Raw genomic sequence first — 10,778 nt, 5'->3', positions numbered from 1 at the left:
GTTTCATATCAGCGCACACTCCGCTGCAGAGTGAAAATCTCATTCTGGAAACATCCCCCAGGCTGTGGCTAAGCCATGTCTCCGCAATATCCTCTCTTTCAGGAGTGCTAGTTCTGCAAGGTTCGCAGAAGAGCTTCTGTAAAGTTTGGAAGGAAGGAGACGGATACTGGCAGAAGTAAAGCTGTGAGTACCGGACGTGAGTCGTGCTTCGGTAGCTCAGTTGGTAGAGCACTTGCCCGCGAAAGGCAAAGGTCCCGAGTTCGAGTCTCGGTCAGGCACACAGTTTTAATCTGCCAGGAAGTTTCATATCAGCGCACACTCCGCTGCAGAGTAAAAATCTCATTCTGGAAACATCCCCCAGGCTGTGGCTAAGCCATGTCTCCGCAATATCCTTTCTTTCAGTAGTGCTAGTTCTGCAAGTTTCGCAGAAGAGCTTCTGTAAAGTTTGGAAGATAGGAGACGGATACTGGCAGAAGTAAAGCTGTGAGTACCGGACGTGAGTCGTGCTTTGGTAGCTCAGTTGGTAGAGCACTTGCCCGCGAATGACAAAGGTCCCGAGTTCGAGTCTCGGTCGGACACACAGTTTTAATCTGCCAGGAAGTTTCATATCAGCGCACACTCCGCTGCAGAGTGAAAATCTCATTCTGGAAACATCCCCCAGGCTGTGGCTAAGCCATGTCTCCGCAATATCCTTTCTTTCAGGAGTGCTAGTTCTGCAAGTTTCGCAGAAGAGCTTCTGTAAAGTTTGGAAGGAAGGAGACGGATACTGGCAGAAGTAAAGCTGTGAGTACCGGACGTGAGTCGTGCTTCGGTAGCTCAGTTGGTAGAGCACTTGCCCGCGAAAGGCAATGGTGGTGGTGGTGGTTCGTGTTTAACGTCCCGTCGACGACGAGGTCATTAGAGACGGAGCGCAAGCTCGGGTTAGGGAAGGATTGGGAAGGAAATCGGCCGTGCCCTTTCAAAGGGACCATCCCGGCATTTTCCTGAAACGATTTAGGGGAATCACGGAAAACCTAAATCAGAATGGCCGGAGACGGGATTGAACCGTCGTCCTCCCGAATGCGAGTCCAGTGTGCTAACCACTGCGGAAAGGCAATGGTCCCGAGTTCGAGTCTCGGTCGGGCACACAGTTTTAATCTGCCAGGAAGTTTCATATCAGCGCACACTCCGCTGCAGAGTGAAAATCTCATTCTGGAAACATCCCCCAGGCTGTGGCTAAGCCATGTCTCCGCAATATCCTTTCTTTCAGGAGTGCTAGTTCTGCAAGGTTCGCAGAAGAGCTTCTGTAAAGTTTGGAAGGTAGGAGACGGATACTGGCAGAAGTAAAGCTGTGAGTACCGGACGTGAGTCGTGCTTCGGTAGCTCAGTTGGTAGAGCACTTGCCTGCGAAAGGCAAAGGTCCCGAGTTCGAGTCTCGGTCGGGCACACAGTTTTAATCTGCCAGGAAGTTTCATATCAGCGCACACTCCGCTGCAGAGTGAAAATCTCATTCTGGAAACATCCCCCAGACTGTGGCTAAGCCATGTCTCCGCAATATCCTTTCTTTCAGGAGTGCTAGTTCTGCAAGGTTCACAGAAGAGCTTCTGTAAAGTTTGGAAGGTAGGAGACGGATACTGGCAGAAGTAAAGCTGTGAGTACCGGACGTGAGTCGTGCTTCGGTAGCTCAGTTGGTAGAGCACTTGCCCGCGAAAGGCAAAGGTCCTGAGTTCGAGTCTCGGTCGGGCACACAGTTTTAATCTGCCAGGAAGTTTCATATCAGCGCACACTCCGCTGCAGAGTGAAAATCTCATTCTGGAAAAATCCCCCAGGCTGTGGCTAAGCCATGTCTCCGCAATATCCTTTCTTTCAGGAGTGCTAGTTCTGCAAGGTTCGCAGAAGAGCTTCTGTAAAGTTTGGAAGGTAGGAGACAGATACTGGCAGAAGTAAAGCTGTGAATACTGGACGTGAGTCGTGCTTCGGTAGCTCAGTTGGTGGAGCACTTGCCCGCGAAAGGCAAAGGTCCCGAGTTCGAGTCTCGGTCGGGCACACAGTTTTAATCTGCCAGGAAGTTTCATATCAGCGCACACTCCGCTGCAGGGTGAAAATCTCATTCTGGAAACATCCCCCAGGCTGTGGCTAAGCCATATCTCCGCAATATCCTTTCTTTCAGGAGTGCTAGTCCTGCAAGGGTCGCAGAAGAGCTTCTGTAAAGTTTGGAAGGTAGGAGACGGATACTGGCAGAAGTAAAGCTGTGAGTACTGGACGTGAGTCGTGCTTCGGTAGCTCAGTTGGTGGAGCACTTACCCGTGAAAGGCAAAGGTACCGAGTTCGAGTCTCGGTCGGGCACACAGTTTTAATCTGCCAGGAAGTTTCATATCAGCGCACACTCCGCTGCAGAGTGAAAATCTCATTCTGGAAACATCCCCCAGGCTGTGACTAAGCCATATCTCCGCAATATCCTTTCTTTCAGGAGTGCTAGTTCTGCAAGATTCGCAGAAGAGCTTCTGTAAAGTTTGGAAGGTAGGAGACGGATACTGGCAGAAGTACAGCTGTGAGTACCGGACGTGAGTCGTGCTTCGGTAGCTCTGTTGGTAGCGCACTTGCCCGCGAAAGGCAAAGGTCCTGAGTTCGAGTCTCGGTCGGGCACACAGTTTTAATCTGCCAGGAAGTTTCATATCAGCGCACACTCTCCTGCAGAGTGAAAATCTCATTCTGGAAACATCCCCCAGGCTGTGGCTAAGCCATATCTCCGCAATATCCTTTCTTTCAGGAGTGCTAGTTCTGCAAGGGTCGCAGAAGAGCTTCTGTAAAGTTTGGAAGATAGGAGACGGATACTGGCAGAAGTAAAGCTGTGAGTACCGGACGTGAGTCGTGCTTCGGTAGCTCAGTTGGTAGAGCACTTGCCCGCGAAAGGCAAAGGTCCCGAGTTCAAGTCTCGGTTGGGCACACAGTTTTAATCTGCCAGGAAGTTTCATATCAGCGCACACTCTCCTGCAGAGTGAAAATCTCATTCTGGAAACATCCCCCAGGCTGTGGCTAAGCCATATCTCCGCAATATCCTTTCTTTCAGGAGTGCTAGTTCTGCAAGTTTCGCAGAAGAGCTTCTGTAAAGTTTGGAAGGTAGGAGACGGATACTGGCAGAAGTAAAGCTGTGAGTACCGGACGTGAGTCGTGCTTCGGTAGCTCAGTTGGTAGAGCACTTGCCCGTGAAAGGCAAAGGTCCCGAGTTCGAGTATCGGTCGGGCACACCGTTTTAATCTGCCAGGAAGTTTCATATCAGCGCACACTCTGCTGCAGAGTGAAAATCTCATTCTGGAAACATCCCCCAGGCTGTGGCTAAGCCATGTCTCCGCAATATCCTTTCTTTCAGGAGTGCTAGTTCTGCAAGGTTCGCAGAAGAGCTTCTGTAAAGTTTGGAAGGAAGGAGACGGATACTGGCAGAAGTAAAGCTGTGAGTACCGGGCGTGAGTCATGCTTCGGAGGCTCAGTTGGTAGAGCACTTGCCTGCGAAAGGCAAAGGTCCCGAGTTCGAGTCTCGGTCGGGCACACAGTTTTAATCTGCCAGGAAGTTTCATATCAGCGCACACTCCGCTGCAGAGTGAAAATCTCATTCTGGAAACATCCCCCAGGCTGTGGCTAAGCCATGTCTCCGCAATATCCTCTCTTTCAGGAGTGCTAGTTCTGCAAGGTTCGCAGAAGAGCTTCTGTAAAGTTTGGAAGGAAGGAGACGGATACTGGCAGAAGTAAAGCTGTGAGTACCGGACGTGAGTCGTGCTTCGGTAGCTCAGTTGGTAGAGCACTTGCCCGCGAAAGGCAAAGGTCCCGAGTTCGAGTCTCGGTCGGGCACACAGTTTTAATCTGCCAGGAAGTTTCATATCAGCGCACACTCCGCTGCAGAGTAAAAATCTCATTCTGGAAACATCCCCCAGGCTGTGGCTAAGCCATGTCTCCGCAATATCCTTTCTTTCAGGAGTGCTAGTTCTGCAAGGGTCGCAGAAGAGCTTCTGTAAAGTTTGGAAGATAGGAGACGGATACTGGCAGAAGTAAAGCTGTGAGTACCGGACGTGAGTCGTGCTTCGGTAGCTCAGTTGGTAGAGCACTTGCCCGCGAAAGGCAAAGGTCCCGAGTTCAAGTCTCGGTTGGGCACACAGTTTTAATCTGCCAGGAAGTTTCATATCAGCGCACACTCTCCTGCAGAGTGAAAATCTCATTCTGGAAACATCCCCCAGGCTGTGGCTAAGCCATATCTCCGCAATATCCTTTCTTTCAGGAGTGCTAGTTCTGCAAGGTTCGCAGAAGAGCTTCTGTAAGTTTGGAAGGTAGGAGACGGATACTGGCAGAAGTAAAGCTGTGAGTACCGGACGTGAGTCGTGCTTCGGTAGCTCAGTTGGTAGAGCACTTGCCCGTGAAAGGCAAAGGTCCCGAGTTCGAGTTTCGGTCGGGCACACCGTTTTAATCTGCCAGGAAGTTTCATATCAGTGCACACTCTGCTGCAGAGTGAAAATCTCATTCTGGAAACATCCCCCAGGCTGTGGCTAAGCCATGTCTCCGCAATATCCTTTCTTTCAGGAGTGCTAGTTCTGCAAGGTTCGCAGAAGAGCTTCTGTAAAGTTTGGAAGGTAGGAGACGGATACTGGCAGAAGTACAGCTGTGAGTACCGGACGTGAGTCGTGCTTCGGTAGCTCTGTTGGTAGAGCACTTGCCCGCGAAAGGCAAAGGTCCTGAGTTCGAGTCTCGGTCGGGCACACAGTTTTAATCTGCCAGGAAGTTTCATATCAGCGCACACTCCGCTGCAGAGTAAAAATCTCATTCTGGAAACATCCCCCAGGCTGTGGCTAAGCCATGTCTCCGCAATATCCTTTCTTTCAGGAGTGCTAGTTCTGCAAGGTTCGCAGAAGAGCTTCTGTAAAGTTTGGAAGGTAGGAGACGGATACTGGCAGAAGTACAGCTGTGAGTACCGGACGTGAGTCGTGCTTCGGTAGCTCTGTTGGTAGAGCACTTGCCCGCGAAAGGCAAAGGTCCTGAGTTTGAGTCTCGGTCGGGCACACAGTTTTAATCTGCCAGGAAGTTTCATATCAGCGCACACTCCGCTGCAGAGTAAAAATCTCATTCTGGAAACATCCCCCAGGCTGTGGCTAAGCCATGTCTCCGCAATATCCTTTCTTTCAGGAGTGCTAGTTCTGCAAGGGTCGCAGAAGAGCTTCTGTAAAGTTTGGAAGATAGGAGACGGATACTGGCAGAAGTAAAGCTGTGAGTACCGGACGTGAGTCATGCTTCGGTAGCTCAGTTGGTAGAGCACTTGCCCGCGAAAGGCAAAGGTCCCGAGTTCAAGTCTCGGTTGGGCACACAGTTTTAATCTGCCAGGAAGTTTCATATCAGCGCACACTCTCCTGCAGAGTGAAAATCTCATTCTGGAAACATCCCCCAGGCTGTGGCTAAGCCATATCTCCGCAATATCCTTTCTTTCAGGAGTGCTAGTTCTGCAAGGTTCGCAGAAGAGCTTCTGTAAAGTTTGGAAGGTAGGAGACGGATACTGGCAGAAGTAAAGCTGTGAGTACCGGACGTGAGTCGTGCTTCGGTAGCTCAGTTGGTAGAGCACTTGCCCGTGAAAGGCAAAGGTCCCGAGTTCGAGTTTCGGTCGGGCACACCGTTTTAATCTGCCAGGAAGTTTCATATCAGCGCACACTCTGCTGCAGAGTGAAAATCTCATTCTGGAAACATCCCCCAGGCTGTGGCTAAGCCATGTCTCCGCAATATCCTTTCTTTCAGGAGTGCTAGTTCTGCAAGGTTCGCAGAAGAGCTTCTGTAAAGTTTGGAAGGAAGGAGACGGATACTGGCAGAAGTAAAGCTGTGAGTACCGGGCGTGAGTCGTGCTTCGGAGGCTCAGTTGGTAGAGCACTTGCCTGCGAAAGGCAAAGGTCCCGAGTTCGAGTCTCGGTCGGGCACACAGTTTTAATCTGCCAGGAAGTTTCATATCAGCGCACACTCCGCTGCAGAGTGAAAATCTCATTCTGGAAACATCCCCCAGGCTGTGGCTAAGCCATGTCTCCGCAATATCCTCTCTTTCAGTAGTGCTAGTTCTGCAAGGTTCGCAGAAGAGCTTCTGTAAAGTTTGGAAGGAAGGAGACGGATACTGGCAGAAGTAAAGCTGTGAGTACCGGACGTGAGTCGTGCTTCGGTAGCTCAGTTGGTAGAGCACTTGCCCGCGAAAGGCAAAGGTCCCGAGTTCGAGTCTCGGTCGGGCACACAGTTTTAATCTGCCAGGAAGTTTCATATCAGCGCACACTCCGCTGCAGAGTAAAAATCTCATTCTGGAAACATCCCCCAGGCTGTGGCTAAGCCATGTCTCCGCAATATCCTTTCTTTCAGGAGTGCTAGTTCTGCAAGTTTCGCAGAAGAGCTTCTGTAAAGTTTGGAAGGTAGGAGACGGATACTGGCAGAAGTAAAGCTGTGAGTACCGGACGTGAGTCGTGCTTCGGTAGCTCAGTTGGTAGAGCACTTGCCCGCGAATGACAAAGGTCCCGAGTTCGAGTCTCGGTCGGACACACAGTTTTAATCTGCCAGGAAGTTTCATATCAGTGCACACTCCGCTGCAGAGTGAAAATCTCATTCTGGAAACATCCCCCAGGCTGTGGCTAAGCCATGTCTCCGCAATATCCTTTCTTTCAGGAGTGCTAGTTCTGCAAGGTTCGCAGAAGAGCTTCTGTAAAGTTTGGAAGGAAGGAGACGGATACTGGCAGAAGTAAAGCTGTGAGTACCGGACGTGAGTCGTGCTTCGGTAGCTCAGTTGGTAGAGCACTTGCCCGCAAAAGGCAATGGTGGTGGTGGTGGTTAGTGTTTAACGTCCCGTCGACGACGAGGTCATTAGAGATGGAGCGCAAGCTCGGGTTAGGGAAGGATTGGGAAGGAAATCGGCCGTGCCCTTTCAAAGGGGCCATCCCGGCATTTTCCTGAAACGATTTAGGGAAATTACGGAAAACCTAAATCAGAATGGCCGGAGACGGGATTGAACCGTCGTCCTCCCGAATGCGAGCCCAGTATGCTAACCACTGCGGAAAGGCAATGGTCCCGAGTTCGAGTCTCGGTCGGGCACACAGTTTTAATCTGCCAGGAAGTTTCATATCAGCGCACACTCCGCTGCAGAGTGAAAATCTCATTCTGGAAACATCCCCCAGGCTGTGGCTAAGCCATATCTCCGCAATATCCTTTCTTTCAGGAGTGCTAGTTCTGCAAGGTTCGCAGAAGAGCTTCTGTAAAGTTTGGAAGGTAGGAGACGGATACTGGCAGAAGTACAGCTGTGAGTACCGGACGTGAGTCATGCTTCGGTAGCTCAGTTGGTAGAGCACTTGCCCGCAAAAGGCAAAGGTCCTGAGTTCGAGTCTCGGTTGGGCACACAGTTTTAATCTGCCAGGAAGTTTCATATCAGCGCACACTCTGCTGCAGAGTGTAAATCTCATTCTGGAAACATCCCCCAGGCTGTGGCTAAGCCATATCTCCGCAATATCCTTTCTTTCAGGAGTGCTAGTTCTGCAAGGTCCGCAGAAGAGCTTCTGTAAAGTTTGGAAGGTAGGAGACGGATACTGGCAGAAGTACAGCTGTGAGTACCGGACGTGAGTCGTGCTTCGGTAGCTCAGTTGGTAGAGCACTTGCCCGCGAAAGGCAAAGGTCCCGAGTTCAAGTCTCGGTTGGGCACACAGTTTTAATCTGCCAGGAAGTTTCATATCAGCGCACACTCTCCTGCAGAGTGAAAATCTCATTCTGGAAACATCCCCCAGGCTGTGGCTAAGCCATATCTCCGCAATATCCTTTCTTTCAGGAGTGCTAGTTCTGCAAGGTTCGCAGAAGAGCTTCTGTAAAGTTTGGAAGGTAGGAGACGGATACTGGCAGAAGTAAAGCTGTGAGTACCGGACGTGAGTCGTGCTTCGGTAGCTCAGTTGGTAGAGCACTTGCCCGTGAAAGGCAAAGGTCCCGAGTTCGAGTCTCGGTCGGGCACACCGTTTTAATCTGCCAGGAAGTTTCATATCAGCGCACACTCTGCTGCAGAGTGAAAATCTCATTCTGGAAACATCCTCCAGGCTGTGGCTAAGCCATGTCTCCGCAATATCCTTTCTTTCAGGAGTGCTAGTTCTGCAAGGTTCGCAGAAGAGCTTCTGTAAAGTTTGGAAGGAAGGAGACGGATACTGGCAGAAGTAAAGCTGTGAGTACCGGACGTGAGTCGTGCTTCGGAGGCTCAGTTGGTAGAGCACTTGCCTGCGAAAGGCAAAGGTCCCGAGTTCGAGTCTCGGTCGGACACACAGTTTTAATCTGCCAGGAAGTTTCATATCAGCGCACACTCCGCTGCAGAGTGAAAATCTCATTCTGGAAACATCCCCCAGGCTGTGGCTAAGCCATGTCTCCGCAATATCCTTTCTTTCAGGAGTGCTAGTTCTGCAAGGTTCGCAGAAGAGCTTCTGTAAAGTTTGGAAGGAAGGAGACGGATACTGGCAGAAGTAAAGCTGTGAGTACCGGACGTGAGTCGTGCTTCGGTAGCTCAGTTGGTAGAGCACTTGCCCGCGAAAGGCAATGGTGGTGGTGGTGGTGGTTAGTGTTTAACGTCCCGTCGACGACGAGGTCATTAGAGACGGAGCGCAAGCTCGGGTTAGGGAAGGATTGGGAAGGAAATCGGCCGTGCCCTTTCAAAGGGACCATCCCGGCATTTTCCTGAAACGATTTAGGGAAATCACGGAAAACCTAAATCAGAATGGCCGGAGACGGGATTGAACCGTCGTCCTCCCGAATGCGAGTCCAGTGTGCTAACCACTGCGGAAAGGCAATGGTCCCGAGTTCGAGTCTCGGTCGGGCACACAGTTTTAATCTGCCAGGAAGTTTCATATCAGCGCACACTCCGCTGCAGAGTGAAAATCTCATTCTGGAAACATCCCCCAGGCTGTGGCTAAGCCATGTCTCCGCAATATCATTTCTTTCAGGAGTGCTAGTTCTGCAAGGTTCGCGGAAGAGCTTCTGTAAAGTTTGGAAGGTAGGAGACGGATACTGGCAGAAGTAAAGCTGTGAGTACCGGACGTGAGTCGTGCTTCGGTAGCTCAGTTGGTAGAGCACTTGCCTGCGAATGGCAAAGGTCCCGAGTTCGAGTCTCGGTCGGGCACACAGTTTTAATCTGCCAGGAAGTTTCATATCAGCGCACACTCCGCTGCAGAGTGAAAATCTCATTCTGGAAACATCCCCCAGGCTGTGGCTAAGCCATGTCTCCGCAATATCCTTTCTTTCAGGAGTGCTAGTTCTGCAAGGTTCACAGAAGAGCTTCTGTAAAGTTTCGAATTTAGGAGACGGATACTGGCAGAAGTAAAGCTGTGAGAACCGGACGTGAGTCGTGCTTCGGTAGCTCAGTTGGTAGAGCACTTGCCCGCGAAAGGCAAAGGTCCCGAGTTCGAGTCTTGGTCGGGCACACAGTTTTAATCTGCCAGGAAGTTTCATATCAGCGCACACTCCGCTGCAGAGTGAAAATCTCATTCTGGAAACATCCCCCAGGCTGTGGCTAAGCCATGTCTCCGCAATATCCTTTCTTTCAGGAGTGCTAGTTCTGCAAGTTTCGCGGAAGAGCTTCTGTAAAGTTTGGAAGGTAGGAGACAGATACTGGCAGAAGTAAAGCTGTGAGTACCGGACGTGAGTCGTGCTTCAGTAGCTCAGTTGGTAGAGCACTTGCCCGCGAAAGGCAACGGTCCCGAGTTCGAGTCTCGGTTGGACACACAGTTTTAATCTGCCAGGAAGTTTCATATCAGCGCACACTCCGCTGCAGAGTGAAAATCTCATTCCGGAAACATCCCCCAGGCTGTGGCTAAGCCGTGTCTCCGCAATATCCTTTCTTTCAGGAGTGCTAGTTCTGCAAGGTTCGCAGAAGAGCTTCTGTAAAGTTTGGAAGGTAGGAGACGGATACTGGCAGAAGTACAGCTGTGAGTACCGGACGTGAGTCGTGCTTCGGTATCTCAGTTGGTAGAGCACTTGCCCGCGAAAGGCAAAGGTCCTGAGTTCGAGTCTCGGTTGGGCACACAGTTTTAATCTGCCAGGAAGTTTCATATCAGCGCACACTCTGCTGCAGAGTGTAAATCTCATTCTGGAAACATCCCCCAGGCTGTGGCTAAGCCATATCTCCGCAATATCCTTTCTTTCAGGAGTGCTAGTTCTGCAAGGTTCGCAGAAGAGCTTCTGTAAAGTTTGGAAGGAAGGAGACGGATACTGGCAGAAGTAAAGCTGTGAGTACCGGACGTGAGTCGTGCTTCGGTAGCTCAGTTGGTAGAGCACTTGCCCGCGAAAGGCAATGGTGGTGGTGGTGGTTAGTGTTTAACGTCCCGTCGACGACGAGGTCATTAGAGACGGAGCGCAAGCTCGGGTTAGGGAAGGTTTGGGAAGGAAATCGGCCGTGCCCTTTCAAAGGGACCATCCCGGTATTTGCCTGAAACGATTTAGGGAAATCACGGAAAACCTAAATCAGAATGGCCGGAGACGGGATTGAACCGTCGTCCTCCCGAATGCGAGTCCAGTATGCTAACCACTGCGGAAAGGCAATGGTCCCGAGTTCGAGTCTCGGTCGGGCACACAGTTTTAATCTGCCAGGAAGTTTCATATCAGCGCACACTCCGCTGCAGAGTGAAAATCTCATTCTGGAAACATCCCCCAGGCTGTGGCTAAGCCATGTCTCCGCAATATCCTCTCTTTCAGGAGTGCTAGTTCTGCAAGGTTCGCAGAAGAGCTTCTGTAAAGTTTGGAAGGAAGGAGACGGATACTGGCAGAAGTAAAGCTGTGAG

General features: G+C 50.9%; 3 non-coding genes across 3 annotated transcripts; all 3 read left to right on the top strand.

Moving 5' to 3' along the window:
• Positions 1 to 3,751: 3,751 nt before the first annotated feature.
• On the top strand, positions 3,752 to 3,826 carry Trnas-cga (transfer RNA serine (anticodon CGA)). Its single transcript has one exon. It is a non-coding gene; the product is annotated as a tRNA-Ser (tRNA).
• Positions 3,827 to 6,150: 2,324 nt separating this feature from the next.
• On the top strand, positions 6,151 to 6,225 carry Trnas-cga (transfer RNA serine (anticodon CGA)). Its single transcript has one exon. It is a non-coding gene; the product is annotated as a tRNA-Ser (tRNA).
• Positions 6,226 to 7,897: 1,672 nt separating this feature from the next.
• Trnas-uga (transfer RNA serine (anticodon UGA)) lies at positions 7,898 to 7,972 on the top strand. Its single transcript has one exon. It is a non-coding gene; the product is annotated as a tRNA-Ser (tRNA).
• The last annotated feature ends 2,806 nt before the right edge of the window (positions 7,973 to 10,778 follow it).

This window comes from Schistocerca gregaria, chromosome 4 (assembly GCF_023897955.1).
Source record: "Schistocerca gregaria isolate iqSchGreg1 chromosome 4, iqSchGreg1.2, whole genome shotgun sequence".
Taxonomy (NCBI): domain Eukaryota; kingdom Metazoa; phylum Arthropoda; class Insecta; order Orthoptera; family Acrididae; genus Schistocerca; species Schistocerca gregaria.
Note: the sequence above shows the minus strand (reverse complement) of the source record. Positions and strands in the feature narration are given on the sequence as shown.